Here is a 22,048-nt window from a genome sequence, read left to right as displayed (position 1 = left end):
AAACCTCCTATTTTACAATTTTGAATAAATGTACCATAAATAAAATCCAAATAAAAAAATATATATTTTTGGAAGATCACAATGCCGAATCGCCGAATGGCGATAGCGTTTACTCGCCGTTCCCAGATGGCGCTACGATTTGTAAACATCCAAAACATGCGTACAAAATCCGGTCAGCTCTTGAAGCGGAGTATCCCACCTGGCATGATCAAAGAGCTCTGGTTATATGTGGTCCTAATCGGCGGCCATTCGATGGAGCTCGGCAGGATTCTCAGGCATCACTAGCCCGCGTTGCTTTGATTGGTGTCAGACATTGGACAGCCGCAGTGGAAGCCGGAATGTTTGTAAAGATTTTTGGCAAATAAAATACATGTCGCCAAGGTATCGTCGTCAAAATATCGACGAGGAAACGGGAAAAAAAAGCGGGGGGGGGGGGGGGGGGGCATTTTATATTTTCGAATCTCATCTTTTTCGGCATCGCGATGGTGAAAAAGAATTACAGGGTGCCTGAAATTAAGTATATACGGCAAATCATGAGTAATATTATTATTTGAATTGACTCACCTTAGCCTACACTTCATTTATCGCTTTTATGATCTTTTACAGCATATGATGTTTACTCAGTCTCAGTAGCGCTACAGCTTGGAACAGCAATTTTATATGGCGTTTTCATCGAAGAGAAACGCGCTCTAATTCCAGTTCTCTTCGCACAGTTTTGTGCTGACTGGTATCCCAGCATCGAAGATATTAGCTTAAATTGCAAACTAAGGATTATGAAGTTTTCGCGTTTGAATGCGATGCTGATAAAATAACTATATAACCGGTTTACTGATGTATTACAAGCATGAATTCTACCTAGAAGCGTTCTCACATACAGGCAGTCATATCCTAGCGTAAGCTCTGTTACTCGATGTGCAAATTTGGATTTCACCTTACTGCGCCAGAATGATTCTGACTGAAGACAGATAGTGTGCTTTCTTTTCCTTAAACTCAACCCAAACAAGAAACATGAAAAACTCGTGGATTAAACAGGCGGTGGTACAGACGCTATCGCACCTGCAATTCAAGCAAACCTTTAGCGTTCCCCTATTCAAATCGTGTACAACCTTGTTAAACCATCGATACCACACTTAACAGAGCTTTCGCTCATATACCTTGGTTCGAGCAATGCATAACTGCCCGCCATTTGTTTATATCGGGAAACATCGCAGGACATAATTGCTTCAAACCGTATTCGCGCGGGCATTGTCACCCTCCCGAGCTAGGCGAGGCGCGCATAACGCTGCGAAAACAACACGCTTTCCAGGGGCGTGTGGGGACGATGGCTAATCGTACGGATGGAGAATGTTTCCTTGTGCACGTATACAAAAGTCATTCGCTCTTCGCGTGCAACCTGTCAAGGAATGAGGCGCTTTTCTTCGCGTGTCTTGCTGTGAGGTTTGTGAGCAGTGGTATTATGTTGTTTTCATGGTCACAGAAAACTCTGAGGGGCACCTAAGACTAATTAATTGTGATAATGCGAAAGCATTTGGTTCTTTGGGGGCATGTTGTTGGTGTTTCGTTTGAGGCTTAAGTTTGTGCAAGGGCTTTGCCCGAACTCTGGTTCAAGTAGACCATGCGTTGTGGCTACCAACTGCGTTTTTAAGAGAACTGTGCAATCATTAGACGCGCGTTAACTCAGTTACCACGATCTAAACGTGGTAGCAAAGTGGCAGCGTCCCCGTTTCGCACGCCGATGACTGGAATTGTATTCCGACATAGAATACAATTTCTTCCTTATTGCATTATCAATTATCAGTTCAGTGGACACTTCCTGTTTACATTTTCCCCACTAATAAGGCAACCAAGCCTTTCGTGTTTATGATAATCTTCTTGTCTCTCAGATGTTAACTGTGAGATCGGCTCACACGAAGAAGATCCACGGCCAGTTATATTATTCACGTAGCTCACCGCCAGGCTCCTTAATGTGGTTGGTATGCCGTTTACTTCGTTTCTCAGTGGCCAGATAGTTTGGAAGGGGAGCAGTTATTTCAGCCTGTTGGTGAATGTATTGCAGATATTTTTCGGACAGGCAAAGCTGGTTAGCACCACCGTATGAAGGATGCTGATTTTGCCATTGTGATGCTGCAAATCATGGCAAGGTGGCGTTTGTGTTCGGAGCAGGAAGCGAAAGGGCATCCGCTTTCCCATTCTCTTTATTCTAATCTTCTTTCCAGTGCCTTTGGATCCATATCGAGACTGCCCCAGATAGATTGTGTATTATATGTGTTCTGCTTAGAGTTCCAGTCATTGTTCCAACTCATTTCATAGACTCTATGCAAATATGCAAATATATATAGTTATACTAGCAGATGGGGGAAAATGGAAAGCCTCAGCTCTCATAAATGAGGATTACCAAGAAGTTGCTAATTGCCTTGCATTCCCATTTCCCTAATATTTAAAACAGCGGCCGTGAGCCATCAATTCTGTTGCAAGAAGTTCCTCACTCTTTCACACATTTCTATTTCGAGATTATTTGATACTGAACTTGTAACTGAGGAGAAAAATTGACTTTTGTGCCGATAAGTGGCAATTGTTGTAGCACTTAGTTTACCCTGGACCAAAGAGTCGAAAACTGCGAGAGATATAAATTTTCACATAACACGGGCTTTTCCTGAGAAAAGGCTACTATTCAGCAAATTGACAATTTAGATTTTATGCTGATCGGTCGCACGAGGCTATAAATGGTCCCTCTGAAGAATATAATTAATTAACATTCAGCACATATGAATGGGGTCATTGCTTGTGTGTGTGTTCATGCGGTGTACCGGTCGTGCCGAAACCATAAATTTAAACTTGGAAGGAAACTGCGACGTCATAAATGTTTCGGTTTCTGAAATGTTGGCGTGTTGGAAGGCTTCTCGAAATGGCTAACGAAAGTCAGTTCAGTTCAGGCGTTCAGTCGTGTCCGACTCTTCGTGACCCTATGGACCATGTCACGCCACGCTTTGTCTCTCACTATCTTCCTAACATCACATAGCTTCATCTGCAATGCCTCGAGAATGCCACCTAACCATCGCGTTCGCTGCCTACCCCTTCTCCGGCGACCCTCAACCTTTCCCAACATCAAATCTTTCTCCAGCGACTCCTCTCTTCTCATCAGATGACCAAAGTAGCTGAGCTTTAACGAAAGTAGTGAAGAACAAAAAACAATGCCATTGCTCTGAATAAAGATTCCAACCGCTGAGTGTTGGATCATACGCTTCGCAACTTAATCAAGGCATCGAAATTTCGGTTTGCGAAAATAATACGACGGCACATATTACAGCTCTTTCGACCTGACTACTCGGCCCCGACGACCTAATGGCTTGGAAACGTTCGCAGAAAATTCATTACTTAGAAGCTTTGTTTTTTTTTTGCTTTTCGCAACAGCTGTTCTCCCACTCGTTCCCACCCATCGACCGTGCACCCCCGATACGGCGTGGGGACAAACAACGGCCTGCCAGGTAATAGGAAATAGAGAATGCTTGTTAGGCGTTCGCAAACGCGGAAAGTCCATTACACATCCTAGCCTTCCCCTTGTGCGGATCCCCTGCGGGAAGGGCAGCCACCTGAATATTCATCGTTCTCAGCCACCAGGAGTGTGCAAAGGCCTATAATATTGGAGGCTAGCTGCATGGAGATACAAGCTCATACACAGCGTTATCTGTGTGTAGAGTAGTGAATGAGTACGAGAGAGGTCACTGCTGTTAAGCCAGCAAACAAGAATTCGTCTGTGCGTAGTTTTCAAGCTTGGCAACAAGCAATGAGTTTGCGCGTAAGTCGAGTTAGAACGCGAGACTGCATTAGAGGGCTGCATCCCCAAGCGGCTCTCGTTGTGAATATCATACGGTGCGCATTAAGAGCTGCACCACGGCCGGTCACGGTGTCGTTAGCTGGACCTCAGTGATGGCGCAAATCTCGAGCTCGAAAATACTGTCATTTTACAAACTTAAGCCAAGGCACTGTGACGGCTTATAAAGTGTGCATCTGAGGGATGTGAGCCGTCACTGTCACTGTGCGAGCTAGCAACTTTTGTCTAAAGTTAATTATTTTTCTAACTGCGTTAAAAGCAGGAAGGTAATTTCGTGCTATAGGAGAGTACGGGTATGCACACAAAATTATAAAGTTTTTTCAGCGGCAGAGCGTAATGCTCGTCTAAAACGGCTTATGGAGACTTTAACTGCGCTGCTAGCATCAGCAACTGCGCAGAACAATGCACAACTTACAAAGACAAAATATAAATGCGTTTGAAGATTTCTGACAGTGTTTTATTTAGATCGGCAATATAATGCGACAATCTAGATAAAATTAACTGAAATAGTCTCAACACTGCAAATCGTCTAAAGGAAAGTATACTTCTCTAGGAGTTTTTACTTTGCATGATATTGGCTAGGTGATGCCAGTACATTTATGTTTCTTCTTGAACGCAAGTTTAGTTGCCAACACATTGCTTGGTGTTTCCGATAGCGGAAATGAATGTTGCTGTATTTATTCTCTCTAATAGATCTATATAAAATATTTTTTTTCCAACTCAGCAGCAGTAACAATCAATGATAACAAGCAGTTCGGCTCCATGCAAAATACACCACACTTAACGGTCTCGGAACTCTATGCTAAAACTCTATTTAGGGACAAGTTGCTCGAAGTACGCTGAAGCAATTTTCGTTACTTCCTCTACCACGCTAACACTGTAAGAAACCGTGCATCAGGGGTAATGAACGAGCTGATGTATGTGCAACCGCCGCCCACAAGGCTAAAATAAAAGACGCAAAAGTACCACATTAGGATACCGTAAAAGTTATTGCAAGAAACTCGAAAAAGAAAGAAAATAAATTTGCTAGTTTTACATCAAGCATAGATCATTTAAATCCCTCACATATAGCAAAGAACGCAATTGTTAATATTCCCTATGTCTTTGTTACTTAAATGATACAATGCTATCAAACAAGCTATGACAACCGAATAACATTTAAAACAATTCTCCTCAAAACAAAATACAGCTTGTGTGGCGCATAAAAACCTGAGTGACTTACGCGCCAAAACAAACAACCCATTACAACACAACACAAAATGTAGCGTCATGTCCCATTCTCATAGGACACACACATCCGACTCACAATTTAATTCTCATCAAAGAAGAGGAACCAATATGTGAAGCTTGTGGACATGATCACACGATATACCGCATTTTATTCTCATATAGAAAACATGTACACTAACAAAAAAATATTATGCAGTTTTAAATCGGACCATATACCGCTCCATCCAGATTTCTCCTAGGAGGGAATACACTTGTCGATGTGTGCTGTGTTTTTAGCTTCTTGCAAAGAACAACGTTCCTAAACAAGCTATGGCCTCCGCCGCGGTAGTGCAGTAGTTAGGGCCCTCGAGTGCTATACCCGAGGATGCAACATCGGATTCCGGCCTCGGCGGCCGCTTTTCGACAGAGGCGAATGCAAGGTACCTGGGTGCTGTACGATGTCAGTGCACGTTAAAGTACTCCAGGTGGCCGGACCTTCCGGAGGCCTCTACTACGGCATCTCTCGTAGCCTGAGTCGCTTGGGGACAAGGAACCCCATAAATAAAATCAAATATAAAGAAGCTGTAACGTCCTAACATTGTAATGGTCCGCTTAAATAACGCAACATATCTTGTGCTTGGCGCATTGTAGCCTGAGTTGCTCATGCGCCGTAAAACCCAACACAACTTAAATAGGACGCATATACTCAACAAAGTTTCGTCGTTATTGTTATGCGCTTGTGTAATCTAGACCCGCTATTCCACTAAGCACGCAATTACGCAAATCAATACACTAAAACTTCCCGCAGCGCAGATTGACAGACGAACAGCAAAGCACGTGAAGAAACCGGATACACAGGTGGCACTGTGGTCAGATTCAGTGGCTAGTGAAGCGGATCTCTATGTCTCGGCCTGATTGCGAAATCATCTGACAGCGAATAAACTATGTACCCGTAGGAAATGAGCAGATTCGAACACTGTAATTTTTCGTGGGTGGGAAGTACGGAACCGCGTATTTATTGCCGCAAGCGACCATCCTGCATATTTTAATGACAATCTCTCGCTTTTTATATTGCATGAATAGTCTACAAGCACCTTCGTCTATTCGTAATGCATCCAAACCAGCTGCTGGGTCCGAAATTCTGGCTGAGTGCAGTTTGAAAATTGAATTGACCCACTTTAAATATCGAGTTGGCCCAGCCCTGAAACGACTGGATCATGACCTAAACGTTTATGTTTTACCTCTAAAATGTTCTTGGAAAGTAATTAAATGTGCATATACAGTAGAGGTTTGGGTGCTTTCGCTGTATGCTAATACGTTGGTTGGCAGTGGGAAATCCTATATCCTTTTTTTATTCTGTCAGCGTTCGCAAAGGCCAGAGATCAAATCGGCTTAAGTGCAACAGCATGCGCTTTTTCCTAGTATGCGGGTGTTATAATGATACTGCGCTAAAAAAAAAAAAAAAGTGTCCACGAGTTGAGTTTGGTTTGTTTGGCACAGGAGCTTAGTTCTGCGCTAGTGACGCGACCGGCGATGCGTTCGACAAGAGCTCAGAAAGAATTTAATCCAGACGCACTCAATCAATTTTAATGAGCACAGCGGCGGAGAGGTTCCAGAAAGCAACCCCCAAATTAGCATTTTTTTTTTCATTTTATGGGTCACTTATAATGGCAAAATCACCCGCTGCACGCTTCATGCGCCTGTACTAAAATAAAGGTAAGCGTCGAGGCTGGGTGAAACCATTCAGTCATGCACATAGGCTATCGCTTAGTCTCCCTTTTCAGCGTCACTAAGCGCAGGTATAATAACGCGGTATAAAATAGTTTAGAAGGAACTCCGCAGTAGGACTATCTTTGGCGTCGGTTCTATGCACAAATATTTTGTGATAAAAGTGAGTGCATAACTAAACTTTCCCAGCATATTTGTGACTACTGTGTAACTCTTGACTGCTACAAGTAGAAGACACAGCAGCGGTTTAATGATGGCTGAACTGATTTAGACGAACGATAGCTTGATTTTTGCATGTTATGCATGATTTAGTGCCTGGTTTTGAATTTTACTAGTCGATACGTTTTCAACGACATATAGCCGAGTTTATAAATGAATGCGATAAGAGTGCATCGTATTAACCTTTCGCGTATCGCACTCACGTAAACAGACATAATGGGCCAGGGAAGCGTATCGCATTAATCCTCCAGGCGGGAGTAGATCGAGATGGAGAAGCCGATTTCTGCGGTGCATGTAAACAGAGCGGCGCATCGTACAGTGAATGTTGGGAAGGCGCACCAATTTTCACTTCCGGTGTCATACAGCCCGCGCAGACGACTTACAGACAGCACTCAAGTTGTCGGCGAAATGTAATAACACAGCGTGCCTTGGACGTGTGCTTTTCTCTCGTGAGAAAACAACAGAATTTCTCGCAATCATCAGTCAGGCGAACATTGTCTTGGTACTGGATTCAAGACGGCATCGCAACCAGGCGCATTTTCAAATCGTCCAACAGAAAATGGAAGAGCTGGGCTACCACTGGACCAGGCGCAAGCTGCACAGTCATTGTTACAATTTTAAAGCAGAGTATACCAAAGTATATATCTTGGTATCAAGCGCGTTCACCGGTTTCGTAAGCGATCTTGCTTCTCTTTGTAAGAGCACCTCGTTTGTGTACAGTAGAAAAGGGAGATGTGGAAGCTTAGGGGTGCAGCACCGTCCAAGTGGATGCATGGTTTGCTGCGATGAAAGCCATCCTGGCTACGAGTAAAGTTCAATTTTTAATCGAAAGAACGATTGACTGTAATCGTATATGATGTACAATTAATATGCCACACCGGTGTTATCGCGACGTCCACCTGATCCCGAAAGCAGCAGGCTCACTGAACTTTTGCCCCTCATCGAATACATCGAAGGAACCGTGTCATCTCCTCCTCAGCTCTTCACGCGTGGACTGTCGTCATTTTGCTCTAAAAGAAATACTACGGTCCAACAGAAACTACTTATCTGCTTGTATTACCCACAACGCTACATGGCGAAGTTCTTCCTGCTTGCCACGAGGACCTTTCTTCCGGCCATCTCAGTTTTTCTCGCACATTGGCCCAGATGTACTATTGGCCAATGCGTCCGGTACTCCGGTGGATGAGCACCGGACGCGATATTCGGAGGTCGTGGGTTCGGTCCCCACCATCGGCACGTTGTTTTTTCTTCTACTTTGTGTTTAATTATCTTTCCCCTAAACAGATTACATTACTAATTTCTTTGATTATCCAAGCAAATATTAAAAACAAAAGACAAAGTACTATCCCCAACGCTTTCCTTGGCCTCGCCGACTGTTGGCTTCTTTCCTTCATGTATTATAACGAGCACCCTCATTTCCCCTATATATATATATATATATATATACATACCGGGTGTCCCAGCTAACTTGAACCAAGGGTTACAAAATAATATATTTCAGGTAGGTACGTGAAACCAATTGCATACAACTGCCAGCCTGTTTGCGCACTACAGGCAATTTTTGTTTGGCAATTATTTAATTAGCTAATTATGTTAATTTCTCTAGTTTATTAAATATCGACTTTAGACCAGAAATGTGAATTGGAAAGTTGTAGAGCACCTTCAGAAACACCCATTCCATTAATTGCTATAAAGAAAGTCTCACATGTATCTTTTTTTCCGGGCTCAGAAGAAAGCCCGCGAAATACAAATAATACCACGTGACTAGCGCATTTGTGCGTCGCGATTGTGGTGCTCTCAGTCGTGGTTTGAGCGAACGAAATCAGCTGCGGCCGTGACCCGATGGTCCCGTTCCAGCGGCAGGCAGAAATGTTGGCGATGGTTCGAGCGAGCTCGAGCTCGCCCGTCGCCACCGCGATTTTGGCCAGGCCTGCGCACCGCAGCAGCCTACATCACGACAGGCGGATGGCGATAAAGAACCGGCAAATGAAGGTGCAGCGCTAATTTTAGTCGAGTCACATGATGTCATCTCGCCCCTTTACCCAAGCCTGTATGCGCAGATTCAGTGGCTGATACCTTATCGCTCATCCGTTTGTCGTTACGTTCGCTGATGAGAGAGAAGGTGATGCAAAGGCCTTGTTAGAATGTCGGTGGTGTCGGCTCGCCGCTCTCGCTGCTACTGCACCGTCACGTGGGCTGGCTGTCTGACGCGGGCGAAGAAGCCATCGCAGGCATATCGGCCTGCCGCTTTAACGGGGCCAAGAAGACACTGCTGCAGCTGATTTCGTTCGCTCAAACCACGACTGAGAGCACCACAATCGCGGCGCACAAATGCACTAGTCACGTGGTATTATTTGTATTTCGCGGGCTTTCTTCTGAGCCCGGAAAAAAAGATACACGTGAGATTTTCTTTATCGCAATTAATGAAAGGGGGGTTTCTGAAGGTGCTCTACAACTTTCCAATTCACAATTCTGGTCTAAGATGAATATTGCATAAATTAGAAAAATTAACATATTTAGCTAATTAAGTAATTGCAAAACAAAAAATTTCCTGTGGTGCGCAAGTCGACTGCCAGTTGTATGCAACTGGTTTTATTGACCTACCTAAAATATATCATTTTGTAACCCTTGGTTCAAGTTAGCTGGGACACCTGGTATATATATATATATATATATATATATATATATATATATAGTGGCTGCACAGCCACCATAGTTCTGCATGAAGAAAGTAACAAAATTCCCATAAAGAAAGGTGTTAGGCAAGAAGACACGATCTCCCCAGTACTATTCACAGCTTGCTTAGATGAAGTATTCAGAGAATTGGAATGGGAGCAGTTAGGCATAAGGGTAGATGGTGAATACCTCAGTAATCTGCGATTTGCTGATGATATTGCCTTGCTAAGTAACTCAGGGGATGACCTGCAAGTAATGATTGATGACCTAGACAGGAAAAGCAGAGAGGTATGCTTAAAAATCGATATGCAGAAGACTAAGGTAATATTCAACAGCCTTGGAAAGGAACAGCAGTTTAAGTTAGGTAGCGAATTACTGGAAGTAGTAGGCGAATATGTCTACTTAGGACAGGTAGTAACCGCAGATCCAGACCACGAAAAAGAAATAAGAAGAATAAGATTGGGATTGAGGGCATTTGGCAAGCACTCGCAGATTATGACTAGCAGCTTACCGGTATTGCTCAAGAGGAAAGTATACAACAGTTGCATCTTACCTGTACTCACCTATGGGGCTGAAACGTGGAGGCTAGCCAAGAGGGGTCTATTTACATTGAGGACAACTCAGAGGGCTATGGAACGAAAAATGGTAGAGGTAACATTAAGAGATAATAAGCGTGCAGAGAGGATCAGAGAAATAACTCAAGTTACCGACATTCTATTGGAAGTTAAAAATGAGAAATGGGCATGGGCAGGACATGTAGTGCGAAGAGAGGATAACCGATGGTCGCTTAGGGTAACAAACTGGATTCCAAGGGAAGGAAAGCGTAGCAGGGGCGGCAGAAAGTTAGATGGGCGGATGAGGTTAAGAAGTTCGCAGGGGCCAAGTGGATGCAGCTAGCACAGAACCGGGTTAATTGGAGAAATATGGGAGAGGCCTTCGCCCTGCAGTGGGTGTAGTCATGCTGATGATGATGATGAACTCCAGATTTAACCACAAGCTTAACTACAGCTGATTTTATTTTTTTTTCATCCTATGTACATGCGTGTGAAAAGAGGTGCCTGAAAATGCCTCACACAATTTGAGCCCATGTTATTCAGTATGACTTCGGTTGTATTGGAGCAAGCTACTTTATTACTGGTTTACATAAAGATTAGGGCAAGCTTAGTGCGGCGAGACTTGCCAAAATGTATCTTGACATTTAGTGTAAATACTATACAGAAAAAAAAATAGAGTGGGTGTGCGAGGTCATCCGCTTTCGGAGTGACACGTCGGCACGTGGCCGCTCTCGTCGGAGCGACACTGCGTCTGATATGACAGTGCAACGAAGCGAGTATACGTGCCATTTGAAGCAGGACCTCCAGGGCCCTCTGTACGCGCGCCACTTCGCTACGATGGGCAGTCCTGTCGGAAACAAAAAGCGCTTGAAAGAGAGCAGCCACCTCCGGACGTTTTCACCCGGAGTGGACGTGCCTGTACAGTAGGGTGTGAGGGGGCGTGAGAACTGGAATGAAACCAGACATTATTGAACAATCTGCGCCCGAGAGCTGTGTTTTCTGGTATAAATGAGCTGAGAGGTAGACATAGCATTAGCAGGTATAACGAGAGAGAGAGAGAGAGAGAGCTCTTTAATGTAAATGAAATAATGTAGCCGGTGCTTATGATCCACTGACATGCTACAAAGCGTAGGAAAGCAAATTGGGAACAGAAAGGCGAAATGAGAGAAGTGTTGAAAAGAAAAGAAATAAAAGTAGGGGGAGATAGAATGAGACCAAGGTGCATCGTCGAGCAATGTTAAAACAATGAAGTGATGAGATGCATAGTCCTACAAATGGGCTTACAGAGTACGTAGCGGGAAACACCCTTTCAAGAAGTCCAATGTGTTTTAAACATGCAAACAGAAAGTTCATTACTTGTCACTGTTGCCTATGATATGGTAAGGAACCTATTACAGTATGCAATGTTAGAGACAATGTTCATAGTAAGTATGCTCATGCATAACAAGCAGGTATTGACGCATAAGGTGCCCCAGTCGGGCACTTCTAAAAAATATCGCGCCAGCGTCGATCTCCGGGTGAAGCGGTGAAGAAGCGAAGCAGAGCGGCAATCGGTAGAGGAAACGAGCACGCGTGCCAGTGGTGCTACTAAGCCACGATTGTTTGCCTGTTCTGCTTCTGCGAGCCAACCCCGTGAAACAAGTACGTTGACCGAGTGGTGAGAACGTTTCGTTCGTCTAATCTGCTTCGTAATTGTTGTACTGCAAATGTGCAACGTTTCCTGCCCGATGCTACACTCCGGTATTTCCGGGTAGCGTCTGGAGGGCGTTCCTTTCACTGAATGCGACGATAGCGAGCGTCTTCAACGAATAGTATTTCTTTACTTCAGTTGTGAACCTTGGTCACAAATATGTGGTCTTAAATTATACCGCCTGCATCCTGCGGGCAAACCTTATATCCTGCGGGCAAACTCGACTTGGCGATAACTTCTTGGGACTGAAATGCATAGCAGCCGATAATGGGTAGAAATCAACAGCCTAGCAGACGGCGCTCAAAACAGCTCTTACACTGGCATGCTTTCTCATCTGCTTCGTATTCCGCTGCAGCATCGCAGGGTAGTCGCTGCACGCGCGATACCTTTAAATACGAGACCGACTGTACAGCTCGTATGGAAACAAAGTACCACAAGCGACGCTCAGGTTGCCACAAATGAGGCTAAGCGGCAATAGGGCGAACTTATCGTGCAAATGAATCGGCGATAAGATCGGCAGGATGTTCCCATTGTTGTAGCACAGAAGCGTTTTATAGCGACTGTTGAGAGCTTGCAAATATTGTATTCCGCCTGTTCGTCTTTTTTTTTCGTCTATTCTGTGTTCTTCACAGGCCGTGCATGATGGTCATATTCTCCTTACACTATCTCATATCCTCCCTACTAGCTGCGATATATGATCCTTAAATCTTTGTTACATCGAAGGTGACGTCTGAAACCCCCCCATGATGAACTGTACAAACAGATACGAGGCAGTATCGGCACCTTGAAGCAGAAGAACATCATATTTCTTTTTTTGCCAGGAGTTGCTCATTATAAAATCTGTAAACGCCCTACGTCATTATGACCTGAGGCCGTGTGAGGCGGGCTGTTGCTCGAGGTATTTTGGCTAAATCTGGTTGTTCGTGCAAACCTCTCCCATTTAAAACATTAGCCCACGATTAACCCTTATGTTCATCTGTGGTGCAGAAGAAAGGAATGCGTGCATAGGAAAAAAATACCCACATATCCATCCATCTTTCTTGGTGGTAATCTGGTGTTCCCTTTACAAAGGGTTTTTAAATATTCATAAAAGTAGGCTTTTTATGCGGAATGTTTTTATCAACGTGGGCTTCAGCCCGTTTCTTTTACTTAGATAGCTGAGCTTTAAAGAAATTGCTGCTGAGGCAGCTTAGCCTTTTAACATGTGCATGTCTCTTTTTAATCGTTTTACTCATACCATTATACACCGAGAATCAATGTTTCAGGCCCCTACACACCACTCGTTTTAGATTATACACTTCGAACGAACTTTTAGACCCTATAAAGCCTCGTTTTAAAGTACATCCTTAAACATCACACCTAGGACATTTCCTTGTCTTGAGTTGACCCTTCACCTTGGGTTTGGCGCTCTTTGTCCCAAGATGCCCTTGCGCCAAAAGAAATCAGTCCATCATCATTATCACGCTCATCTGTGGACATTGCCTGACAGAGGAAAGGCTGTGACGCTCTCTTTCCGAGATGCAGTGGTCAATGTGGTAGCTGCAGCTGCCCAGGAAAGATTAGGCTCCGTCTTTAAGAGTACCGGAGAATGAGCTAAATGGTCATGCCAGCGGCCTCTCTGGCCCACGTAATCACCAAAAGTGCTTTACCTTCACATTAGGTGCTTAACAGCATCTTATCACACCGCAGCCACTACACATCTCTTCTGAACGTTCGTAGTGATTGTATACAAGCATGTAGTCTTCACTTCCGTATATATAATCACGCCTCACCGTAATGCCCTTGGGCGCTTTTTTAATAAATATACCCACTAATTTCATCACCATCAACCTGACCACACGCACTGTAGGTCAAAAGCTCCTCATATATATATATATATATATATATATATATATATATATATATATATATATATATATATATATATATATTTCTCCTCATTCATCCCGTTCAGTGGCACGTGTATTCGACTCATCCCCGCAGACTTCCCAATCTCGTGCAGAAAGAGCAGCGTCACTTTTTTGTTATACTTCCCAATCTCAACTGCCCACGTAAAATTGTGCTGCCCCTTGCAGCATTTGCGTTGCTTTGGAATCAAGTTAGCTGCCCTTGGCTAACACCAGTTCTCGCGCATTCGGTTCACATACAATTCCAATCCCCGTTTCTCCTGTCACTAAAATATCAGTGATTCATGTTCGTTTACTTATGCACTCTGCACATGTCATATTCCTTAATCTTAAAACTTTTTTATATTTATGTAGCACTTTGCGTTGTCCGCGGCTCTGCTAACACATTTCAGTCAGGCTTCATGCTTATACCCGATAAAAAACACCAATAAGAGGCAGGTGAGTATTTACAGTCATTACCTGCCCTTTATGGATGTATGTGTTACCCCTACCATAGTCTTGATACCTATTGTAAACTGCTTCTCCTATCTAGGGATAATAAAAGTCACATTACTGCATACTATTTCTACACCTTTGCGCTGCGTTGCGTGTTTAGGTCATCGGCCTCTTTACAATTCATCCTTTTGTTAATTAATAAGCTAATTCCATCAGCTATTTGAGTAATAATCTGGTAATATTAATTTGCTTTTGTTCTTAACTGTCCCCAATCCTGCTCTTTGAAGAGTTCCTGTAAGGAAGCTGTGAATAGCGGTGGAGAAATAATGCTCTTGCCAGCACGCTTCGTAACTGGCAGTTATCTTTCCGCATCAAGGGCTAAGTTTGCTGTCAAGGTACTAGAAATATCTCAGGGTACTTTTGAATGCCTCATCTACACACGGATTCTGCGGTGCGAGCATAACTGTTGGGGTTTGAATCTTTTTCATATTTTATAAATGTTGCTTAATGATAAGGGAGGACAAAATGGTATAGCCGATGGTGGCTAATGTTAACAAATTCAATTCAGATGAAAAAAGCATGGCAGAAGGCGGGAGAAAATTAGGTGGGATGAGTTAAGTTTGCGGGCTTCGCCCAAAGCGAGATTTCGAAGGGGCGACCAAGGTCAAGGGGTAGCTTGACGCTGGCTGATTTATGACGGTCGCGCTGGCGGCCGGTTTTTGGAAGTGATGCCAGAACACATGGCAGCGGGCGACGCTGCCGGCTCTGTCCGCCCCGTGCCACGAGGGAGGCAGGGCAGTGCAGAAGGCACAGCGTAAAGAAGAAAATTGAAGTCGGGGTGCCCCGTGAATCGACGCTACCAGCCCAGAGAGGCAGCGACAGTAACAGTGAGGCGACATCCAAGCGAGAGGTCTCAGAAGTTAAGACTTCATTTACGACAACGCCGACGTGCGAGAGGCTGCCGAGAAGTGAGCGGAGCGCTGCGACAGGGAGACGACGGACCCCTGTTCTGCGCGGTACCTGCTTGTGGGGACTTCGCAAGCTCCGTGGATGACAGCCCGACAATTGAGTGAGTTTCTCCACTCTCACTTTACTTGCCTCAGCGTATGCGCATGAGTCACAGGGTCAATGTAAGGTAATGCAAAATGGCTGCATTTGGGTGGTGGAGTGAGTCTGACTGTGCATACGACGCTTGGTATGCGCCAATGTCAGAGGCTGAGCGAACTAATGAAAAAGAGGAAAGGGAGAGAAAAGAAGCGCAGATCCGCAATCGCCTGCGGCAGATAGCCATAGCCAAGGAAGAGCTAAGACAGGAAAGGAAAAGGCTTGAGGAGGACCGCTTACAGAGGACAGTGTGTGAACTACCGGAGCCGGTTCAAATTCACGCGTACTCTCTCGCAAATTGCACTGATCAAACGCTGATCGAGGCGGTCGGTGAGGAGAGTAGCAGCAGCGGTATTGAATGCGTTCTTGCACTGAACGTCAGAGAGGAATGCCGTATTCCTGCGGAGAGTGCTGTTGTAGCTTGCACTGATGCGGAGGGAGCAGTTGAAGTTCGCGTCGAGGAGACGCAAGTTGTGGAATCAACCACAGATGTCGAGAGAGAGGGGAATTCTGCTATCCCTGAGATAGAGGTGTGCTGTACGGAGGCGCTTGTGACATTGAATGCCACTGATCGAGATGCGAATTGCTTGGCTGGCACGAGTAGTGAACTTGTGTTCCCGACCGAAGCGGCCGGCAGCGCGACCGTCATAAATCAGCCAGCGTCAAGCTGCCCCTTGACCTTGGTTGTCCCTTAGGAATCTCACTTTAGGCGAAGCCCGCAAACTAAATGGAGGATGTGAGGATGTGAGCACAGGACCGGGTTAATTGGACTAATATGGGAGACACCAAAAGTGTGTATAGTCCGGCTGGTTATGGTACATGAGAGTTCCTAACATTCAGTGCATTTTACTCACCTGTTTGGGAATGTGGATATGATTTATTGTGAAGAAGCCTATATGAAAACCTGCCTGGTATTTTTCTTGACTGAAGTACAAGATTTCTCATATTCTATTTTTGATTACCTCTGCAGTTAGTGCACAATACGCTGGTTGGCTTATATTTTTCCGTTCCTAGGCGCCCCATTGTAAAAGTTTAAGGTAGCAGTATCCAGTGTGGCTGCGAGTTAAAAAGTGCTACGACTCGGCTCCTGGGGTCAACTCATTGTACGACAAGCCCACAGGTCTGCGAGGGAGCGGTGCTCGTCTACAGGATGCCACATCATGCCTCTCCGACGTTTATCTGCGACAGAGCCTGGTGAAAAATTTGGTGTTCATTTGTCCCGCCTCGCTCATGTATTGTTTAGTGTTGTAAAGCCTCTTCGTTTATCAAAAGGTTGTTTAATTGCAAGCTTTGCATTGCCTTTCTGTGAACCTCTTTTCTGTGTATTTAAGGGTTAGTGTGAATTTATCGTTTCTTGCTGAGTATAAAGTCTGATTTGCTTGTAAGTTTTTATTCCGACCTTTACTCTGGCTTGAACCGGCGAAAGCTGGGCGCCAAGCGGCCACTCCCATCTGTAACTACAGGTAGTTGACCTAAATCTGAGCTTTGCACGCAAGTCGAGGGATCTCCTTTGAGACCGGAAAAGCTATCCCCACACGCTCTAAGGGTGCCTACGAGTGTGCGCAGCAATAGTGGCGTATCAATATAACTTATAAATTTTAACGGGTGACAATCGTAACTTTGCGATTACCTTCACATCCTGCCCGAAGCCTCTGTTAGTGCACAATAAGAAATGTGTTTCATTTTATCGCGCTAGATCTGCTAAGCTCATCCGCGAGTTTCCTGTTATTCTTGAACGCAGTACCCCATGCGTTTCACAGATGGCGCCACTTACTCGTGCACCGTTTTTGGATTCATCTCGCGTTCTGCACCGACCGTCGTCGTCTTCATCATCGTGGCTAGCACGAAAGTCGTGATTCCGTTCCTTCAACGGTAGGGTCCTCTGAGCAGCGTCACCTGGCGACATATAGCGGAAATAGTGTAAAAAAGAAATAATAGCGGGGTTTAAAGGCTGCCGTACCCGATGCTTCAGTGGCGCAATGGGTTGATTCTGCTTACCTCAGCAATAAGTGATTAAAACCATTGTCCGCATCCAGTAATAGCACCCTTTTATTTTTTCGTTAATTTTTTTTAACGCAGCATTACAATAAGCTACCGAGCTCTTTCCTGTGAAGTGTTCCCCTTTAGGTTACAATATGTAGTGTTTTTATTTCTTAAAAGCCGTAAAACCAGCCTTGAACAGAGCCACGAGATGATGGCGTGACAATGGTAACACTGATAAATTACCTTCGCCGTAATCATTTTCTGCCTTCAGTGAGTGTATGTTACCTTTAGGTTGCGTTCAGAGACACCTTTCGGTAGCTATCGCCGTTTAACCCGCTGAGAGGTAACCAGTGAAGAGAAAGAAGTGGCGGGACCCAACCGTTGAGGAGACGTAATTACGCGCACGCGAAAGAGCTGTGCTATCGCTCAGCCCATCACGCATTGTGTTAAGCTACAACACAGTTTCGCGCTGTGCCGCGAACAATGTCGCCTTCATCAATTTCTATTTGCAAAACTTCGTCGTCTTTCTGAAGATTCATCTACAGCGCTACTTTTTAAACCTAGGTAAGTACGCCATACACATAAGCCAACGCCCTAAATGCAAATAAGCGGGCTGATGCAGCCTTATTAAGTCAGTTTGCATCGACATGACATCCATCGGGTCGTGATAGGGCTGATTAGTCTGCTCACGCCAACATACAAACCACCATGTCGTGAAAGCTTTCCTAAGTGAGTTTACGCTAACATGCAAACAAATATATGACATCAGCGGTAAAATATTAGCTAACCCTAAATGCAGCCATAACCTGCCCAACAACCTTCCTAGATAAAGTTACATCCCACCTGTCATCATGAAATAAATGTTTTGCTTTCTCATGTTAACCCCACCCCCTATGTAAAACCCCCAACAAGGGGGTCTTTAAGGAAAATAAAATGAAATGAAAAAAAAAAAAATGTCAGAGAGCGTCGAAGTGCTCTGTCTTTTTCCTCCAAATTCGGGATCTTTCATGTCCATTTCTGACTGCTTTGTTTGCTAAGGAATGATTCATGTTCCGTGAAGCATTTTGTTTAGCGAACTCATAAAAATTCCCCTTTGGAGCTTCAAGATCCTATGCTTTTGTAACACTCTGCTTGGCCTTAAGTGTACTTCTCGCTTGCCTTGACATTTAAATGTTTTTAAGGAGAATAAACACTGTTTTAACTTTACCCATAGACGAATCGACGTGTCGATGGATTACTTCGCTTAGTTTTTTGTTACCAAAATATGAAGGCGCGCAAACATTGCAACCTTCAATTTATGCCTTTTTTCGATGATGTGCGCCTAATCCACCAGCATCCCTACCGCGTCTCTTTGACCGAGCGCGAAATTATTAAGTCCCAAGTTAAACAAATGCTCGAAGATGATGTTATCCACCCTTCAAATAGCCCATGGTCCTACCTTCCCGGTCGTTCTAGTTAAAAAGAAAGACGGCACGTTACTTTTTTGCGTCGATTACCGTGACCTGAACGCCGTAACCAAGAAGGATGTTTACCCCTTGCCGCGGATTGACGACTCTCTCGACCGCCTTCTGCGTGCGAAGTAGTTTTCGTCAATCGATCTAAAAAGTGGCTACTGGCAGATTGAGGTAGATGAGCGAGATCGTGAGAAGATGGCCTTTGTCACACCCGACGTTAAGAATTTAAAGTTCTACCTTTCGGATTTTGTTCCGCGCCGGCCACATTTCAGCGGATGATGGACACTGTCCTAACCGGGCTTAAATGGCAGTGTTGCCTAATCTACCTACATGACGTGGTAGTCTTCGCAGAATCGTTTGAAGAATATCTTAAGCGTCTGCGGTCAGTACTCGAAGCCCTTCGATGCGCTAACTTGACACTTAAGCCGCAGAAATGTCACTTTGGCTACCGGGAGTTTAAATTCCTCGGTCATGTCGTAAGCGCTGCCGGCGTGAAGCCCGACCCTGACAAGCTTACTGCTGTTGCTGAATTTCCGATTCCACGTGACAAGAAAGCTGTTCGCAGATTTCTCGGCTTGTGCAGTTATTACCGCCGTTTTATCGATAACTTCGCTGATCTTGCTGAATCGCAGACTCGGCTCACCCGGGGAGACACCTCTTTTTTTGGAGTCACGAGCAAGAATCTGCTTGTGCCGAGCTGCGTCTCCGTCTCCAATCGCCGCCTGTTCTAGCCCATTTCGATGAGCATGGCGAGACAGAAATCCACACCGAGGCCAGTAACATTGGCCTTGGGGCAGCTATTGTCCAACGTCAAGAGGGTGTGGAACAAGTCTTCGCCTATGCCAGCCGTACTTTATCCCGCGCCGAGATGAACTATTCAACTACTGAGAAGAATGCCTCGCCATCATTTGGGCTGCTGCAAACTTTCGCCAATACCTTTATGGTCGCCCATTTAAAGTGGTCACTGACCACCATTCCTTGTGTCGGCTGGCCAACCTGCGTGACCCATGCGGCTGCCTGGCGCGATGGAGCCTTCGCCTACAGGAGTTCAACCTCAAGTCCGGACAAAAGCATGAAGATGCTGACGCGCTCTCTCGTGCGCCCGTCGAGCTCGTTTGACCACACACGCGTGACTCTGGCAGTTTTCTCGGAGCTCTTGATGCTTCAGACATGTCTCATCAGCAGCGTGCTGATCCAGAGTTACGAGCCCTGATCGATTATTTAGAAGGTCAGCCAGCCACAATACCAAAGTGCTTTTCTCGGAGCCTCTCAACTTTCTGCCTGAGAAGTGGTGTGCTCTATAAGCACAACTCTAGATCCGAGTCGAGAACCTACCTCCTCTTGGTACCCGCAGCTCTGCGAGAGGAAATCCTTTTCGCGTGCCACGATGAACCAACTTCTGGCCACTTGGGCTATTCTCGCACACTTGCTAGAATACGCAAGATATTCTACTGGCCCAACCTTGCCACTGTTGTTAAGCGCTATGTCAAGAGCTGTCGGCAATGTCAGCGTCGGAAGGTTCCGCAATCAAAGCCTACAGGCCTCCTAGTGCCCATAATACCACCACGCGCATCGTTTGATCAAGCCGGCATGGATCTTCTCGGTCCTTTCCCTCGATCCTCCGGTGGCAATCGTTGGATAATCATCGCCACAGACTGACTCGATATGCCGAGACCAAAGCGTTACCTAGTGGTACAGCATCTGAAGTTGCCAATTTCTTTGTACACCAGATCATGCTGCGGCACGGTGCTCCGACCTGTATTATTACTGACAGAGGGACTGCCTTTACTTCACAAATGATGGCAGAAGTTTTTCATCTCAGTGGTACGGCGCATCGAAAAGCTACTGCTTACCATCCGGAGACCAACGGGCTGACGGAAAGGCTTAATACGACCATTGCAGACATGCTGGCGATGTATGTCGACGCCCAGCACAAGACGTGGGATGCTATCCTACTATATAGTGACATTCGCGTAAAATACGGCAGTTCAAGAGACGACACGCTTCACGCCGTTTCGCCTCGTTAACGGCAGGGAGGTTCGGACGATGCTGGACGCAATGCTTCCTTGCGAAACAGATAGCGAGCTTTCTACCGACGCCGAGCACTTTGCCCAAGATGCTGAGCAAGCACGCCAACTAGCACGCGTCCACATCGCCCAGCAACAAGACAATGATTCACGCCGGTACAACTTCCGCCAGAAACAAGCTTCCTACAACACCGGGGACCAGGTGTGGGTGTGGACTCCTGTTCGACGCCGTGGCCTATCAGAAAAGTTTATTTGCCTTTACTTCGGACCATATAAAATCTTGCGGCCCCTCAGCGACATTAACTATGAGGTGCTCCCAGATGGCCCAGAGCAGAGAGGCCGTCGGCTACCTCGTCCAGAAACAGTTCATGTCCTACTCATGAAGCCGTATTTTGCGCGGTAACTGAAAAATGGCATCTGCATTTTTTTTTTCGTTTGCTTTTGTCCACTTGTGTGCACGTGTGCCGCGTGCGTCACGCTTAAGGAGGGAGGAACGCCAGCGGGCGCTCGGAGCGAAAGACGAAGTGAATCGGCTCCGCACTTGCAGGAGATACCTAGAATTCGGACCGTGGAATTTCGCCTGTACCGGCTCAGTTAAGCTAGCCACAGTGACCAAAATCGTGACAATATTAATGTATGCCGGGTAAGTGTCGTGCACTTTCGGTGCCAATTATCCCTAAATATTCCTCAGAGATTGTAAAATTAGTCAATTGTAATCAGTAAATCGAACTGCTTAACGCTTGGTGGAGTGTGCAAGGACTACTTTTGAAGCTACGCAATCATACCCTTAACCACGATTCCATCTGACGCCAGCCAACAAACCGCTTCTTTACCGCCACCAGCAACGTGCCCCGGCGCGCTTTGTCAACAGGATCCTGCCCTTTCTGGTGGCACAGACGACCACGATGTGAGGACTAGCTGTCTCCTAAGACCGAGTGAGCGCTCACAACCGGTGAGACGACAGCCTGAAGCTGACAAATATTGTTTCTCTACTTGAGGAGGAGGAGGTAAACTTTATTAAAGAACGGATGTTGCGAACTTTTGGTTCAAAAACAACGAATCCGCCTTTGCCACCCTGTCCTCTTTCAGGAACACCTTTATTGACATTTTCGGGCGTTCGGCCATGCGCAAACTTCGCGCTGAGCAGCGTCTTCGCTCTCGTTTCCAGCAGCCTGGTGAAAGCTTTACCAGCTACATCGAAGGCGTCCTCGACCTATGCAAGCGCGCCAG

Source organism: Amblyomma maculatum, chromosome 10 (genome assembly GCF_055883805.1).
Source record: "Amblyomma maculatum isolate TAMU_Amacu chromosome 10, ASM5588380v1, whole genome shotgun sequence".
Classification (NCBI taxonomy): domain Eukaryota; kingdom Metazoa; phylum Arthropoda; class Arachnida; order Ixodida; family Ixodidae; genus Amblyomma; species Amblyomma maculatum.
This window is presented reverse-complemented; position numbering follows the sequence as displayed.